Genomic DNA, 17,604 nt, shown 5'->3' with positions numbered 1-17,604 from the left:
CCCATCTGTTAGCACCTTGATAGTGTCAGACAGCACCCAGGACTGAGAAGGGCAGGCTGTAGCTCAGAACCACCAGCCTATGTATAATGGGTCTCAAGGACTTAGAAAGGACAGACACCAAGTCCCAGGTGGGAACAAACACGCAGCGCAGAAGCACATCTCAAGCTCTCGAGGGGCCACTGGAGCAGGAGGGGTAGAACGTCTCAGGGAAGGCTGGTGGTGCAAGGACCTGTCTGAGGTCTCCAAGTGACAACAGCCCACAAGCTCGAGACTAGAGAGCACGCACACAGGCACGCAAGCACCTCTCTAAGCTCTGTCCAAGAAGGTAGAGGACCCTACACCCTCTGCCCCAGAAACAGAACTGCACCACTCCGGAGGATGTCTGCCAGGTTTTGAGTGGGAAGCATTTCCTGTGTCTGAACACTTAGTCCCCAGGCACTGGAACTTTTAGGGCATGGGACCTGGCTGGGGGCAGCAGTTCACTGGAAGGGGGAGGGAGGGCACTAGTTCCTCTCTGCCCTCTGCTTCATTGTGGAAGCCATATGACCGGCTGTCTCAGCCCCCCCCCCCCAACCATGATGGACTGAACCCACTAAACTGCAAGCCAAGACAAACCCACCCACCTTCTCTCCCTCCTTCCTTTCTTCCCTCTCTAACTGCATTCTCATCCAGCATTTAGTCACATTTACAGAATAAAAGAGATGGCAGAAAGTCCCCCAGAGCGGAGCCCTGAATCCCCATCCCAAGCCTGCAGGGTGTGGGTGACCTATGCAATTTTCAGGTTCATTTTGTCAACTTGACATAACCTAGTGTCACCTGGGAAGAGGGAATCTCGACTGAGCAAAATGTTCCCATTGACACTGCCTACAGACAAATCTGTGGGACATTTTCTTGATCCACGATTGATTTGAGAGGGCCTAGCTCATTTGTGGGCGGTATCAACACTAGGTGGTTCAGCCAAAGCAGACTGAGTGAGCCATCTAGAGCAATGTTTCTTCATGACCCCTGCCTTAAGTTCCTGCCTCCTTCCCCCACAGATTATGTTTGACTTGGGGATATGTGAGCCAAAGTGGTTGTGGTGATTTACTATAGCAATAGAAACCCTAAGACAGAACCCACCTGGTATCAAGAATAGCACACTCAATAGTGAGCCCGTTTTAGGGGCTCTGCACAAGCCTCGGAGGAACTTGAACCTAGAACCAGCAGCTCCTCAGAGACACTGTTCACACCAAAGGTCAACAACAGAGCAGATGAACCTCTGAGACCACGCCAACGACACAGCCAGCAAACCTCAAAGGCTGAGCCATGGGGGCCACACCAACATGGGAGCGGGCAAAGTATGGTGATCCCACCAACAATAAAGCCTGCCAACCATGGAGACAAGCCACCGAGATCAGGCACTTCTGAGAACTAGAATATGTACACCATTGATGGTTGAGACAAAACATGACAATCACACCAACCAAGACAGAAAGACAAACTACACAATCATGCTGACCTCAGAGCGAGGCCATCCCAGAGATCACCCTGACGAACAGGTGAACCACGGCAGCCCGCCACACTATCTAACAGAACTGTGTAAACACTCAACCTATAGCCAGCAAGATGGCAGAGTGGACAAGGTCCTCTGCAACCAAGCTTGACACCCTGAATTCTACCCCTAAGACAGCCACGGTGGAAGTTGATAATCAACACCCCAGAAATTACATGAGAAAACTTTTTTGTTTTTCGAGACAGGATTTCTCTATGTAGCTCTGGCTGTCCTGGACCTCTCTCTGTAGACCAGACCTGGTCTTGAATTCAGAGATGCACCTGCCTCTGGCTCCCCAGTAGTGGAACTAAAGGAGCACGCCACCATGCCCTACTAAGTGTAATAAAACCTTTTTAACAAGTGCTCAGTTTAGACCCAATGGTCACACAAGCTCCACAAAGTGCTGACCTTTCACCCCATCCTACAGATGAGGATATCGAAGCTCTGAGGGCCGAGCCAAATCGTCCAGCCTGCAAAGTACATCAAGGAACAAACCTAGAACAGCTTAGTCGTGGGAGCCATGGTCCTTCCTTCACATTTGTTTTTCAAGCTATATGAAAATTCGCAAAGCTGTTCTTGGGAATGCCACTTCAAGCCCCATGATCTTGTGTGCCCCTCAGAGATACCCCAATGGCACGTGAAACCGCAGTTTCTCAAGGTCGGAGCCAGGGAAAGGACACTTACCCAACCAGCTGTAGGCACACCTCCAAACACTTGCTGTGAACATGAGCACGTATACATATGCCTGTACATGCATCCAAGCATGTATGTGCACAAGTGTGCATGCGCACAAGTAGGCTCAATGCCCATCTGCTGACACAGCTCCTCCATCCCACACCCAACCTTCTCTGGGCTTCTCAGAAGCAGGGACAGCATCCATACAGGACACAGTCAGCCTGTACCCAGCCAACATCCTCCAAGTAGACACAAGGCCTCAGGACAGCAGGGGACATATACAGGCCCTGCTTCAGGGGCCCTTCTTGAAGACTGGGGAGTCCCAGGACATCTGGCAGTGGGCAGCCAGCACGGTGGCTTAGATGAGAAAGGAACCCCCAGATGACTGCTGCTGGCCAGACAAGAGAGGTTCTGACTGAACCAGCATCAGCAGCATTTGGTGTCGTTTACAAACACAGAACCACTGCCACCCTCGGCAGGACACTGGTCCTCCCACCCTGGCCCAACCCCCAGGCCATGCTGGGCAGTGTCAAGGACCCAGGCTCAGGGGAAATGTGACAATAGGCTTGCAGGGGAGACCAGGTGAGGGCCTGCGCCAGCCCAGGGTTCCAGTCTCTGCAAATCAAGGGGGAATGGGGAGATTACTTATAGGTCTACCCTGAACACTGCCCAGTACTGTATCCCCTGGGGCTCCCATTGCTCCTTCAAGACTCACCTGGAGGCTGGGGAGTTCCAGGGCTTGACCAAGGTGGTATATCCTGCAAGGCTCAGGGTACAGCTTGAACTTCCGTCTGACCACCCACAACTCCATTAACAGTTACTCCAAAATGGCACATACCCACCATTGGCCCAGGTAAGCCCACTTAGTCATTGTCATCCTCACCAGTAACCACAACCTTAATCAGTACCACAAACCCACCCTGTGCCAGAGAACTATGTCACCTTCGAACCACATGACTTGACAAAATGCCCACTTGCCAGATGGGAAGACTGAGACTCCAAAACAGGAAGTGGCTTGCCAGGGTCCTCTAACTTGAGTCCTGCTCCAGAGCCTACTCAAAAAGTGCTATTCCTCCTCCCATTACCTCCACTCTGATGGGGCCCCATCTCTTCTTTCTACACTCGGGGAAGCAAGACTGATAGTTAAGGTGGCACACTGAAAGCTACAGAATAGGGAACGGGACTGAATGAACAACCAGGGTCTAAGGCAAAGGATCGAGCCTTCTGGAACCCCCCAAAACAGCCTAAGCCTGGGGATCCTTGGGAGTCGCATCCAACTGCCCCCACCAGGCCTGGAGAAGTTTGTCCCCTGCCCTGGGCTTGCTGCCGCAGGCTGCTGCAAGCTCCAGAAGCCTTTCCAACTTTCCAATGTTTACCCCTCTCTCACTGCCAAGGCCCTGGGCAAGCCTGGGCCGGTGGCCCTCATTTCAAACCAGACAGGGCGCTGAGCCAAGCTCCACTTCAGTGGGGAGGCAGGCTGGGCCCACAATGCCTGCACCTGGTTCCCCCAAGCCCAAGTTCCCAAGTCCCCACGCTGGTCCAGTCACCCCATGTCCCAACCTACACTGTTCTACTAGCCCACCACAAACTGGGTAGGCAGGCTCAAAGCAGACTTCCGAAAGGGGCACAATGTCTGTACCATACATCCCTTCCCAGAGCCACCCAGGGCCTCTTCCGGATATCAACAACTTTCCCCGATAAGATAACCTACTGTCCCATGCACAGGACCCTGAAACACATCCTGCCTTGGGCCTCGCCATCCACCCAGCTGGCTGACAGCAGCCCACAAGGAACCAGGGCCACCACGCCTCAAGCAGGGCTGGGGCACTTTGCAGGCAATTCCAGTGATCCCTGGGCAGTGCCCCTTGCCCACATCCTACTAATCATAGTCTTTTGGTCTGTGGTACCATCCCTGGAGTCTGGGGATGTGAGCACCCCCCTGCCAGACAACTCCTCTTACCAGTGCATGGCCAGCAACAACCTGAGTGGGCTTCACACAACTTGCAGGAACTGTCCCACGCGGCAAGCGAGGACCAGCAGTGTGCCAGCCCAGGTCAGCATGCTCCGTATCCGAGGCCCGACCCACAAGCATCTAGGGGCCAGCCCTTGGCCAGCGACAGGGCCATTCTCCCTCCAGATCAAGCGGGCAAGGGGCGGCCCCAAACAGCAGCCGCACCCCTTCCCGCGAGACTTGGGCTCCCACCCCAGCTGGGGAGGCCCTGGTGGGGACCAGCAGCCTGCCAGGTCCCAGGCTTCTGTCCTAATGTCCCCCAAAATCAGGACACCGGAGGCGTGTCAGGGATACCCTGCAGGGTGGGGTGACCCACTGTGGGCCACCACCAAGACTCAGGCCCAGCTCTGCGTCCGCCACCCAGGCCTATAAACACGGAATTACATAAGTCCACTCTTGTTCCAGAGCCAAAAGTACCGAGTTGCTAGCAGCCTTGGCAGTCGGGACTAATTCCTCATTGCCATGGTAACCCTGGCGGGCTTCCAGCCACTGGGGCTCAACACTGCGAGGCCTTTTTATAGCTTTTGAGAAGCCCTCTCCCTCCTTGCTGCTGGCAGGGGGACCAGCACCAGCCACCTCCTGTCCTTTAACCGTTTCCTCCCAGCCGGCCCTGACCTCCTCCAGTCCTGCATGGCCAGATGGCCAGAGGAAAATGCTCCCGTCCTTCCGATCTCAACTAAAGGAAACAGGGCCTGGGGCTCAGGGCCCAGGTCATCTTGGTGACAGGCCCAGAAAATGGCAGAGCCAAACACACACAGAGGCCAGAAGAGATGGCCGGATGCTTGGGCAGGCGTCAGCACTGGCTGTGACTTGTTGGGTGACTCACCTCAAGGCCGACCTCCTCTGGGTGTGGGCTGCGCATCTCAAGGAAGGCTGGCTCTGCAGCAGTGAGGTGTTAGGACAGTGGTTCTCAACCTCCCTGATGCTGCAGTCTCTTAATACAGTCCCTCGTGTCATGGTGACACCCAACCAATAAAATTATGTGTTGCAACTTCATAACTTTAATTTTGCTACTGTTATGAATCATGATGTAAATGTCTGTGTTTTTCTAAGGTCTTAGGCGACCCCTGCGAAAAGGTTGGGGCTCGCATGTTGAGAACTACTCTCTGTTAGGGACAACCTCAGGGTCTCAAATGGCTTCCACGTCCATCCCTAGTTCGTCCATCCCTAGTTCGCAGCACCCAGGAGTCAGGCCGACAGTGTGTTTCCAAAAGAGACCCTGCATGATGCAAGCCCCACCCCCCCAGCAGGAAGCCCAGGCCATACACAGCCTGTGGCTAGGCTTAATGTGAGGCCAGAATGGGAACAAGGACCATCTGAAAGATGAAAGATGGGACCAGGGAGGGGCCAGGAGGAGGAGAGGAGGTGACACAGCATCCAGCAGGGGCTTCAATTATTGCCACAATCCCGCAATCCCCTATCTCAGGACCACTCAAGATGACCAGCAATGCCGTGCCCACAGCTTGACCACAATTATGCCAAGTAGGGTGCCCAGGATACGGTCACCTCCAGAGCATGACAGAAAGTCACCCCACTTTCCACTAGAAGCCCAGGAGGAAGCTTTGTGACCCAAAGGAAGCAGTCCTAGAAAGGGACTGCCCTGACACTTGAACCAGGGCCTTGGCGGTAACCACAGTGCCACAGGTCGGGGCTAGAGAGTTGGCTCAGCAGCTAAGAGAATTGGCTGATCTTCCCCAGGACCTGGGTTCAGTTCCCAGCACCCACATGGCAGCTCGCAACTGTCTGTAACTCCAATTCCAGAGTACCTGACACCCTCACACAGACAAGACATACATGGCGGCAAAATACCAATTCGTATGAAATGAAAATAAGATTTAAAAGAATATTGTAAAATCAACAGCTCACATATGAAGAAGAGAAGGAAGAGGAGAAAGAGAAGAAAGAGGACGAAGGAGAAGCTGCCGCCGCCAACACTGCCACCACTAGTCAGCTCAGGACTAAGGCAGCTTAACACAGAACAAAAGCCTGTGGCCACTGAGGGTTATGGGAATACCCATAGCCACAGGGAAACCATCAAGGAGACATCTAAGCCCTTGCAATCTAAAAGACCCTGACATCCCTCCTGACCACCATGTGATGCCCATACCCCGAGAAGAACTTTCAGTAGAGGTGGGGTGCCCACCCTGCAGCCATCTTTTACAGGTAGGGGAAACTGAGGCATTAGACAATGGGACAACTTTTCAGCTAAGATGCAACCACTGTCCCCCTAGCCCTGGCTCTCACTGTGACACCGAGAGACTGAAACCCAGAACGAAGCCATAGCCACACCATCCAAACACCACCAGGAAGCTGTGTAGGCCAGCAGCTGGGCCAGGGGTATCCCCCATTTTCCGCCCCACATCTGTTCTAGCAGAGGCTGCAGAAGAACCCTAACTTTCACAAAGGCTACCCACAAATACAGTTTCAAACCCCACTGGGTCAGATCCCAGTGACGGCGGGACAATCACCCAGTCACATCCCTTTCTGTAGTCACGCCCACAGCTCTGTCTTCTCCTAAGATACCAGGCAACTTAGTGTTTGCTAAGTGGCTTAATGATCATGTATCATCAAAAACCAGAAAGAAGCAGCTACAAGCAGAGCCTTCCAGACACCACCATCACCCTGGGCCGGCAACACCACCATCATCTTCTACTGGCAACACCACCGGCCAACATCAACAACACACCATTCCCAGCAGCCTGGCTGCTCCGTGCAGCTCCACGTGGTGGGAAAAGCTGGAGTAGGTGGTCAAGTCCAGGTTACAGGCTGAGATTCAAGTCAATAGGAACCCAAGAGGAGACTGCATGCAGGGCAAACTGCCTGTGGCTTGTGACGTGGCCAGCCAAGAGCAACAGCGAGGGATCTGGAGCCTCAGAGAACCATGGCCAACTCTACATACATCCTCCGCAGGCAAGGCTCCTGGCCAGGCAGGGAGGGAGGGGAGCAAAAAACCGCTCACACGCCTTCCACCGCCGTTCCCCGATCCGCAGGAAAGAACAGGCACAGTGGCTGCGCTAGCCTCAGTTTCCCCATCTGCAAAGACACTCGTCTACATGAAGTGAAGTATAACCACACAGTGAAGAGAAATGAAGATCAACACATGCAGGGCCTCAGAGAAGAGCATGCCAAAGCCACCTAATGAGAAACAAAACACACAGCAAGGTCCCATCTGAGAGTCTGCTACCCAGGAACAGGCTATCCACAGAGCCTGGGTTAGAGACAATGACGATGAGCCCTGAGGGCACAGGGTGACAAGCAGTTTGTAAGTAGCCAGAGGTGATCAAGACACGATTCTAGGTGCTCAGAACTGACACACAGGTCACACATTGAAAATGTTTTCTCTTACTAGGTGTGGTGACTGTAACCCTAGCTAAAGCAGGGGAAGCTAAGGCAGGGGGGTTCTACAAGTTTGAGGCCAGCCTAAGATACAGTGAGTTGTGCTTAATGTACTTCATGGTGGCCTGATACAGAATCAGACTCTATCTCAAAGGGGGAAAAATTAAAGGTTAATTTCACTGACACATTAGCAAACACAATCTTAGCAACTTGGGAAGGCTGAGGCAGGAGGACTGCTTTGAGTTCAGGCCAATTTGAGATACACAGTAAAAGTTAGTCTTAAAACAACAACAAAGGTAAATCTAATCCCTACCTGAATAAAAAACCAAGTATCAGAGGTGTGGAGTACCACACACCAAAGCAACTGAGAGCTGAGCCTCAGCAAGGCACCCCAAGGCATCTTTCAACATATGTGACGTTAAAATAAAACCCACATGTGCCCTCACCCATGTGGCCGCAGTGACAGGTGACCAGCTATTGGGGATTTGAGATGGGAGCTAAAGGAGGTCCACACTCAGGGTATGTAGGGCCACACTCCCTCCCTAGGTGTGTAAAAGACACTCGGACCTCTCGGTCCTGGTGCCTGGATGTCCCTCAGCTGTGGCAGCATGAGCCCACACAGTCTCCTTGGAATCTCAGGGCATTCGACACTATGTCACGCCCATCACGATTCAGGGTGGTCCATCAAGACCTTCTGCCCAAAGATCCCATCTCATGACTCAACTGAGCTATAGCCTTCTCGTCCTCCCCTCCCCCACTCCTCCCCCTGGGCCCAAGGGAGCCAATAGGAACACCACTACCAAGCCAAACAAAAGCCACAGGCCACATTTCTGCCCACTGCCTGCCAGATCCAGCAAGACAGACCATAGTGCCCAAACACCTTCCAGGGAGGCGTGAGGTCAGTTCTAGCCCAGGAGGGAAGGGTGCCCTCATCCCTGTCCTCTGCTGCAGGCGCAGGAGACTTCCTACACTGCGCTAGAATAATTCTTGGCCCAGTACCCATAGCCCAGCAGGACCAAAGCTGTAGTGCACCACCCTTTGCCCAAAGGGGCCATCCTCTCCCACAGTACTACCAGCCAACAAGGACTCCCCCAGCAGCAGCCACAGCCAGAGCCATGACAGGCAGTAGCCACTACCCGGGGTCCTGAAAACCCACACCCAGGCAACAGTGACAGAGAGAAGCATTCATTCCCACAAGGACTTGACCAGACAAGGACATCACATCCCAAAAATGCCAAGCACCGGACTGAAGTCTGTACACAGCTATCCCCATGTCACAGATGGAAAAACTGAGGCAGCCAGCAAAAAAAAAAAAAAAAAAAAAAAAAAAAAAAACACGGAGCAGAATGGCAAGTTCAGTCACTAACCACTAACCTTGAATGTTCCCCAGGCCCTGCTGTCCCTGAACCAGCAAAGACTGTAACCCTGGGCCCTGACTTTCTCAAACAGCATCTGCAGAGGTGCCAGACATGACTTCCCCAGACTTGGAACTTTCTGGAACATTCCATGAGGCATTTGCCCAGATCACGGGGGGGGGGGGGGGATACTTTGAGATAAAAGTCACAGATCATATTTTAAAAAAATAAAAATAAAAAAAGGTGACAACTAGTTACCCAACAGGACGGCTCTGGCCCACATGGCTATTGTTTTCTGACTTTACGTAAATGCTGGTGTCTAGCTTTCTTTGCTCAGAGTGTCTGGCACAGTGCTCAACCCCAATCCCCAGCCTGGGCTCAAGAAAGCTGTTAAAGAATTCACTGGGGAGAAAACAGAAAAGAAAGTTGCACCCTCTTGGGTCCTGGGTGCCACTCCTTCCCCTGGGGTGGCACCACAGAAGGAAACGGAGCTGAGACAGTGGCTCCCCCAAGGCGGTGTCTGTACTCCTGGACCCAGCTGCTAGCTGTGCCTCGACATGTCCTCTTCGGGACTTTCCACTCCGCGCACCCATCGGTTAGTTCCCTCTGGCGTCTATCGAGACCTTGGTGCACCTGCCCCTGACCTCAGGAGCCCCAAGTGTCCCTAACCACTTGGGTCCGTGCCTCATCTCACACCTTCTGGCCCTCATCATCTCCGGTGACACTTGAGATCCTGAAAGTCCCTCGGGGCACTCACAGTGCCTACCTGTCCAACACGCTGATCCTACAAGTGTCCCAGAGCATTTCACGTGCTCAAATGCAAATGAATCCCTGAAGGAAGGAGAAAGCCCATGACAAACCCAGACTTTGTTTCCCTGTGTGAAAGGCACCCCAACGCCACATGGCTGAGTCGCCAACACCCTGACCAGGCTCTTGTCATTTCCTGCCCTGCCGTCACCTTTGCATCAGTCCATGCCACCCGAGGCTCTGCTCCTTACACCAGGGTGAGGAAAGTGATCAGCATCCCAGAGCCTGGCCCTACACCGGCCAGCAATGGGAGCCCACTCTGGTCTTCCTCCCCCAGCCTGCTGTTTCTGTAGAATGGACGCAAGGATGCCTATCAGAGGGAGGAGGCACAAAGGTGGGAAGGATGCTCAGAATAACTTCACTGTGGATTCAAGGCCCTCACACAGGATGACAGGAGAGCTCTCACTGCCACTCAACGCAGGGAAAGTACCAAAGATGCCTCACATAGGATAACCTAGAGGCTGAGGCAGGAAGGTCCCAGGCCTGAGAGCTGTGACTTTGGATGAGGTCCTAAACCTCTCCGTGCCTGTGTCTCATGCATGGTGCATAAAGAGGGGCTGATGATAGTCCTCGGGGGTTTGGAGGTTAAATAAACTATCATTAACTGCACTGTGGGTGCTATTATAAACCCCAATGCTATTATCACCCCTGCCATTGTCTTCACGCAGGGTGACTTCAGAGCTGGAGTCAGCTTACAAAGCCTACCATGGGATAAAGCCAAGGCTGACCCAGCACGCCACCCACACACCTAACCACCAGGCCCACAAGAGCCCCCCCAAAACAGCGCCTCCTCTGCCTCCAGCTGGGGCCAGCGACCACCGTTAGATGGAAGAGACACATGTCGGAGCCAAAGATTAAAAACAAGTCCAATTATCGGGCAGGCATCCATCCGTAATTACGACTCTGATGTAATTAGGCACCCCACTAACTTCATTACTTATTTATTTACGGGATTGCTTATTTGATTTACGGGCCTTCTTCCCCTGAAAAGTCGTCTTAGCTGACACCCCCTCAGGCAAGGGGGGTGTGTAAAGAGCGGGAGGCCCTTCTCTGCCGCCCCCTTTTCCTAGGCTTCTGAGCAGCTGGCCCCTACCCTGCCCCACAACAGCTCCCCAGAACTCTGTGTGATTTTGCTCAAGATAACAGGCTGGATGAGTGCAGACCCTTGGCAGACCACTGCTTGACATTCGCTTCCCAGTACTGGGTGCCAAAGGACAGGGCTTAACCCGGAGGCCCGGGCTCTCCTCCACACCCTTGGCTCTGAAGCAAAGGAAACCCCGGAGGGAAGGCTGAGTCCTGGCCGTGCCTGGCCATCAATTCTTGGCACGACCCTCCAACGCAGCAAACACATCCATGTAACACTGAGTCGGAACTTCCTGACATAGGGGAGAAAGTGTGCGAGCTGTAGTCCTGACTGCCGAATGTCCTTCCTCCTCTGGGAGAAATCATCTGGCCTCTATGTGCCTCAGTTTCCTCCTCTGTGAACTGAAAATGTTCAGAACAGCCACTGCGTGGTAGCCCTGCAAAGCGCTAATTCGACAACACACCGTGGTCCTGGTCCACACAGTAAGACAAGAAAAAGTTAAGTCATCGCCTGGTACTACAAAGAAACGACAGAGCCAGTACTGGCAGGTGTGTAACTGTCTCACCCAGCTAAGCTTTCTGCCAGACACAGCATCAAAATGCAGCCAATGCTGAAGTTTAATAGAAAATGCAACAGAACTCACGTGGGCAGCCAATGGCACAGACCGACAGTCTCAAGTGCAGACTCGGAAGCAGGGCAACAGCAACCCCAACCCCACACCCTGCTGGTGGGAACACAAAGTGAGCCGGTTCGCCCAACAGCCCAGTGACTTCTCCACACTTACCACGCACCTAGCAACCCACTCCAAGAAGCATATCCAGGAGAAACAGAACCACATTCACAGAGACTCAAGCAGAGAGTCAAGGGGAGCTTTCTTCGAGACACGGCTAGGGAGAGCCCGACCAGCAAGCTCCTGAACACTGCAAAATAGAACCATCCTTGGCAGGAAGAGAAAGTGAGCCAGCAGAACCACCGTGTAGAAAAAACGAAGCCAGGCACACTCGGGTAGGACAGGTCTGACTCAAAGTCACATTTGTGCCTAAGTCATTTTTTTCAAGATATATTTCATGTATATATCAGTACAGTGTAGCTGTCTCCAGACACACCAGAAGAGGGCATCAGATCCCATTACAGATGGCTGTGAGCCACCATGTGGTTGCTGGGAATTGAACTCAGGACCTCGGGAAGAGCAGTCAGTGCCCTTAACCGCTGAGCCGTCTCTCCAGCTCTTACTAAGTCATTCATATTATCACTTCAGTTCCTTTCCCTCCCTCGGTTTCTCCATCTACAAAAGCAAGGTTATAAAAACCAGAAGATGGGAGCTGGCCCCAACAGCCACGTGGTGGCTCCCAACCATCTGTAACAGGATCTGATGTCCTCTTCTGGTGTGCAAGTGTGCAAGTGTCGAGTGGTGGGAGCCTTTAATCCCAGATCTTGGGAGACAGAGGCAGGTGGATCTCTGAGAGTTCAACACCAACCTGGTTTACAGAGTGAGTTCCAGGACAGCCAGGGCTACACAGAGAAACCCTGTCTCAAACAAAACAAAACAAACACCAGAAAAATGGAGCCGACAAAGTGTATCAGCGACCAAAGGAGCTTGAGGCAAAGCCTGACCACCCAATTTCCATCCTGGGAAAAAGAGAATGAACTCCCACAAGCTGCCCTGATTGAACACACACACACACACACACACACACACACACACACACACACACACACCCCAGGTGAGAACACTGCTGCAGGTTCTGGTATATAGCAGGAGCTCTATTACTGTAGCAGCAAAAAATGATGGATGGGCAAAGCCCAGTGTGGGCAGGATATGCTGGCATCCTTCGAACCCTGGCAAAGGCAACAGGCAGGACTCAGTAGCTGCCTCCAGGTTCCCCAAGATCAGGCCAGGGAATCTGCCTGATAAATGATGTATGTCTAGGGCAGGACAAGGGTCTGATTCCACAGGAACCCTCTCCTCTCAGAAGACAAGAAACATACAAGTCTGTGAGAACGGCTCCTGGCTCACCCTGGGGGGTTATTTCAGGCCAGCCTCAGTCCTAGAATAGGACATGTGAGGGAGGTGGGCAACTGGGGTGCCCACTGCCACAGCCAGGCTCACTAGAGCACAACAAGGTCAGGCGAGAGCAGCCCTGATGACAGAAGAGGACAGCCAGAGGGAGAAGCTACAGGGCTGGAGTAATTCTGCCACCTCCCACAGGCCTACGGCTGGCTGGCTGGCTGGCTGGCTGGCTGGCCCTTGCGACCCAGTGAGCAAAGGGGAGGCATGCATAGAAGCAGGAGGGGGGGGGTCCCCCGGGCCCGATTAGCAGGGCAGCTGCAGGCAGGCAGCTCAGCTGTCACACTCCACCATCACAGGCACCATTAATTGCTGTCATTTGAGGGTGGCCCTGGGGGAAGAAGGGTAAAGGAGGGGAGGGAGGGGAGGAAGGGGAAGGCAGGGAAGGAAGGCAGGAGCCTGGCCAGAGCTCAGCACCCAGAGCTGGGAAGGAGCCAGAGGATGGAGGATTCTGACCCGTAGAGAAGGGAGGGGCCCCAGATTTACAGCCAGGGCCCGAGAATAAAAACCACTGCTGCAATTCCAGGTGGGAAACAGAACCCAGAGTGTAACCCCCACTGACCATATCCTCAGAGTCTGCCCACGGAGCCCCAGGCCCTTACCTGGCTACCCTGGCTGTACTCCTGACTGTCCTGTTCCACCACCAACCTCACCCCCAATACCAGCCTCTCTCTACATCTCCCATCATACCTCTCAGCCAGGGCTCAGGTAAATGCCACCTCCCGCCCAAGCTTGCAACTCCAGTGGCCCTCCTTCAGAAAACCGCAGAGCCCCACTTTCCACTGCAAGGTCAGAACAACACGCCTGGGCCCACCACAGAACCCCAAGGCCCCCAGCAGTTCAGAGCGGTGTGGGGACTTCATGTTACTTCCCAGCCACACTGGCCCCCATCTATAATGTGGAGACAGTGACATGGCACTTCTGGAGTGCTCTGAGGATCGAATAAGGTTGTCCCCACAAAGTGGTCAGCAGAGACCCGAGGATGTGTGCAGGTGGCCAGCTTAGTATGCAGACTTCTGTCCCCTCTTCCTCAGTAGATTTTCCCAAGGCACAAGGGTCTCCAAAACGCCTCATGGCCCTCCGCCCAAGGGGATGGGGCTCAGAACATCCCTAGTCTGTTCCTGCAGTTCCCAGACAGCCTTGTCTTGGCTGAGGAGCTGCCTGGGTCCCTGGCTCCCCGCCCTCCCCCTCTGTCTGCTTCCCTCCTCCCACAGGCATGATGGATCGCCCCAGTGGAGGAAGCTAAGTGCTTGCAGACAAAAAGCCCTTTTATCGTCCTCGGGTGGGCCACTGGCGTGACAGGCAGACAAGTCAGACTGAGGTGGCTCCCCATTAGGCGAGATGCGGATGGATGGGGGTTGGCGGGGGTGGGGAGGGTAGCAACCAAGGCGTTCTTTCCACTCTCAAAGACCCGGTGGACAGCCCCACCCCCACAGGCTCATGCCCACCCCTTCCCACAGCCCATGGCTACAAGAAGCGGCCCTGTTGGTGCAGCTCTTGCCTGGCAGGCAGTGTTTGAGGCTCCACACCACACAAACCGAGTACAGCGGCACACACATCTAATTGTACTCAGACAGCAGAATCAAAAGAACCAGAAGTTCAGGGCTGCTCAGCAAGTTCAATGCCAGCCTGAAATCGGAGAGGAACCACAGCCCTGCTGGCCAGGACGGGGACGGGAACACACACACACACACACACACACACACACACACACACACACACTCCCCCCCTTCCTGACTATGGGGGTGCTGAAAAGGGCTCAAAACAAAGAGGAGTCCCAGCCAGCCAGCCCCGTGAAGACTGTTCAGGACCTCTGCAGGGGTGTATGCGCACTCTAGATACCATCCCTCAGACACCAACCCTCTCCCCTTCTCAGGCCTCAGTCTAAAACCATCTTCCCTATTTTACGTGTACGAGTATTTGCCTCAACTCATGTCTGCGTACCACATGTGTGACCGGGGTGTGTAGAGGCCAGAAGAGGGAGTCAGACACAGACACAGACAGACACGCACAGACACACACATACACACACACACCGGAACAAGAGCTAGCAATGGTGTGCGCTGCCATGAGAGTTTAGGAAACAAACTTGGCCAGGTCCTCTGGAAGAACATCCAGTGTTCTTAACCACTGAGCCGTCACTCCAACCTCAAATGCCATTTTCTAGAGACTCCCTCGTCCCCACACATGCGCCCGTAACTCCTCTTACCTGAGCTCACTCTTCACCCAACAGTATCTCATATCAGGTTTGCGGACTGCTGGCTGTGCGCTCACTGAGGACGGGACACTTGTTCGGCTTGAGAGCATGCTCTCTCAGTCACCCGCTACCTGACCTACACACAGTAGGTGCTTCATAAAGAAGGAAGAGTTCAAGGAGCCGGAACTGTCATCCCAGTGGGCAGGAAGATCTCAAGCTCAAAGCCTACCCAATCTATTATGACGTGAGTTCAAGGCCCTCCAGGGCAACTTAGTGAGACCCTGTCTCAATATTTAAAAAAGAGATGAAAGCTGGAGGGCCTGGTTTCACTGGTTAGTCCTGGTATAACTAGTGTGCCCACTACCACAAAAAAAAGGAAATAACAACTAATCCATTAACAGATAAAGAACAAACTCTCTGAAGAGCAGCGGGGGAGGGGAGAGCAGTGCCTCACAGTCCGCAAACTGCTCCCTGCCCGGCATAGGCAATCCTGAGGTACCAAGCATCATTCTACACCACTCCTGCCTGCTGGACAGCATCTGCTCCAACACTCCACACCAGCTTCTATCAGAAGACACAGGCAGTATGAACGCCACACACACACACACACACACACACACACAGGACAGCAAGTGGAAATAAAGATGAACCTACCAGAAACTTCCACCAGGAGGCTGTGTTCCTCAAAGACTCAGGAGCACTGTAGGGGGAAAAAAAGAAAACGAGGGTCTTGTCACTAACAACATTATAGCTTCTCACAGGGACAAGGACTTCCCACAGTGACCCCAGGAGGGAGGCACCTTAACACACATCACAGAGCGGTAGACTGAGGCTCAGGAAACACGAATCTCACTCTTACAGCCCCTGCATTATGAAGGGACGGAGCAGAGTTTCCAACCTCAACCCCATTCGGTTCGAAGTCCACACCCAGACAGGGACCACATTAAAAGACCATCATGACCAGAGCCCTGCCCCAGCAACTCCCCCAGGACCCCAAGAACAACCAAGTGAACTGTCACCTCCACTCCCAATTCCCTAACCTAGAGTGCCTCGTCACACTGGGATGTCTTCATACCACATACCCGGGGGTAGGGGGCAGAGAGATCATAAATTCAAGGCCAGCGAAATATACAGAGCTCAAGGTTAGTACGAGCAACTTAGTGAGACCCTTTCTAAAAATAAAACATAAAAAGAAGGGCAGAGGTGGTGGTGGGGTGGCTGGGTAGTAGAACCCCCTGCCCAGCATGCAACAGGGCCTTAGGTTCAATTCCCCAGCGCTGCCAGGTCAAAACAAACGAAATTCCTTAACCAAGTCATCATGCAAAGACAGGGACAGCAGAAAGGCTGGATCTGAAATGCGGCTAAGTACATTAATGACCCAAAGGGGACAATGGTCAATGGCACAGGACAACACTTCCAGAGTGCAGATTAAGTGAGAAGCCACCACCAGGGTGGCTGAAAATAAGACAACATCAATCGAAGACAAAAAACAAAAAAAAAAAAAAAAAAAAAAAAAAAACAAAAACCAAGAAGCAGCCGGAACTCACAGGCGCTGCTGCAGCAAACATGACAGAATCTATACACAGCCAAGCAGGCATCAGCTCATGCTTAAGAGAGGCTCACGATCGTCCTGCCTCAGCCTCCCCAAATCCTAGAGCTACAAACCCTACAACCTCCATTCAACATTCTTTCTTTCTTTGCTGTGTGTTGGGGGCAAGAGGATGTGCCGAAGACAAAGTGCAGGGGACAGCTTACCAGGGTCCACACAGCAATGACAGCTGTGACTCTGGACAGGTCTGACAGACATCCTGACCTTGCTCCTCCCAGAGAAACAAGCTGGCCCCCAAAGTCATCTCCGAGATACTTCCCAATGTACCAACATCTCAGCCCCAAACCATGTTAGAACCCCAAAGATAAGAGGTCGATGAAGAAGGTGAAGGTGCTTAGGCTCTGGAGCGAGCAGGTACCCAGCTGTGCAATTCGAAAGCCAACAGCCTCCCCTCTCTGTGCCTTAATGTCACATCTCTGAAAGGTTCACAGAGGTAGAGACAACCTCACGGACATGCCAGAATTGAGTATATAAGGAGTCAGAGTGTGCATCCTGCGTGCTCTTATGACTGCTGGCTGGCATTGCTGGCAGCCCAGCTCCAGGCCCTGCACTCCCACACTGCCTGCCCTGGCAGGCCCCTTAAACTCCAGGCTTGAAGGGGCAGCTGCCAGCAACCGCGCAGTTGCTTCTTTCTGCCCTGTGTCCTCCTTAAGCCTTTGTTTGCTGTGATGCCCCAGGGCTTGGCACCGGGTCCTGCCATCTGCAGCAACTCCAGAGACAGGCCCTGTGGGAAGCTAGAATGGGGAGGACGGGCGTGACTCCCGGAAGCTCAGGCGGCCAGCCACCTGCAGCCTGTCTGTGATGGGTCAGGCAGCCCCAGTCCTTGAAGGCGGGTGCCCTCCCTCCCTAGTGATAGGACAGGCTGCTGAGATGACTGTCATGCTGAAAGGAACTGGCAGGAACACACGTAGAGGCTCAGGGATAGCTGGGG

General features: G+C 53.4%; 1 protein-coding gene across 36 annotated transcripts in view; it reads right to left on the bottom strand.

The window, feature by feature from the left end:
* The window catches only part of NCOR2 (nuclear receptor corepressor 2), a 156,034-nt gene that overhangs the window by 115,223 nt on the left and 23,207 nt on the right, over nt 1–17,604 (bottom strand). For 35 of the 36 annotated variants that reach the window (XM_080940899.1, XM_080940888.1, XM_080940894.1 and 32 more), the window contains one exon: nt 15,719–15,764. The gene's annotated coding sequence lies outside the window, so the exon portion shown is untranslated. Of the gene's footprint in view, nt 1–4,166; nt 4,264–15,718; nt 15,765–17,604 lie in introns of those variants that run through there. The other variant, XM_080940910.1, reaches the window with a different exon arrangement.

The sequence above is a fragment of the Micromys minutus genome, assembly GCF_963924665.1.
Source record: "Micromys minutus genome assembly, chromosome: 29".
Taxonomy (NCBI): Eukaryota; Metazoa; Chordata; class Mammalia; order Rodentia; family Muridae; genus Micromys; species Micromys minutus.
This window is presented reverse-complemented; position numbering and strand designations above follow the sequence as displayed.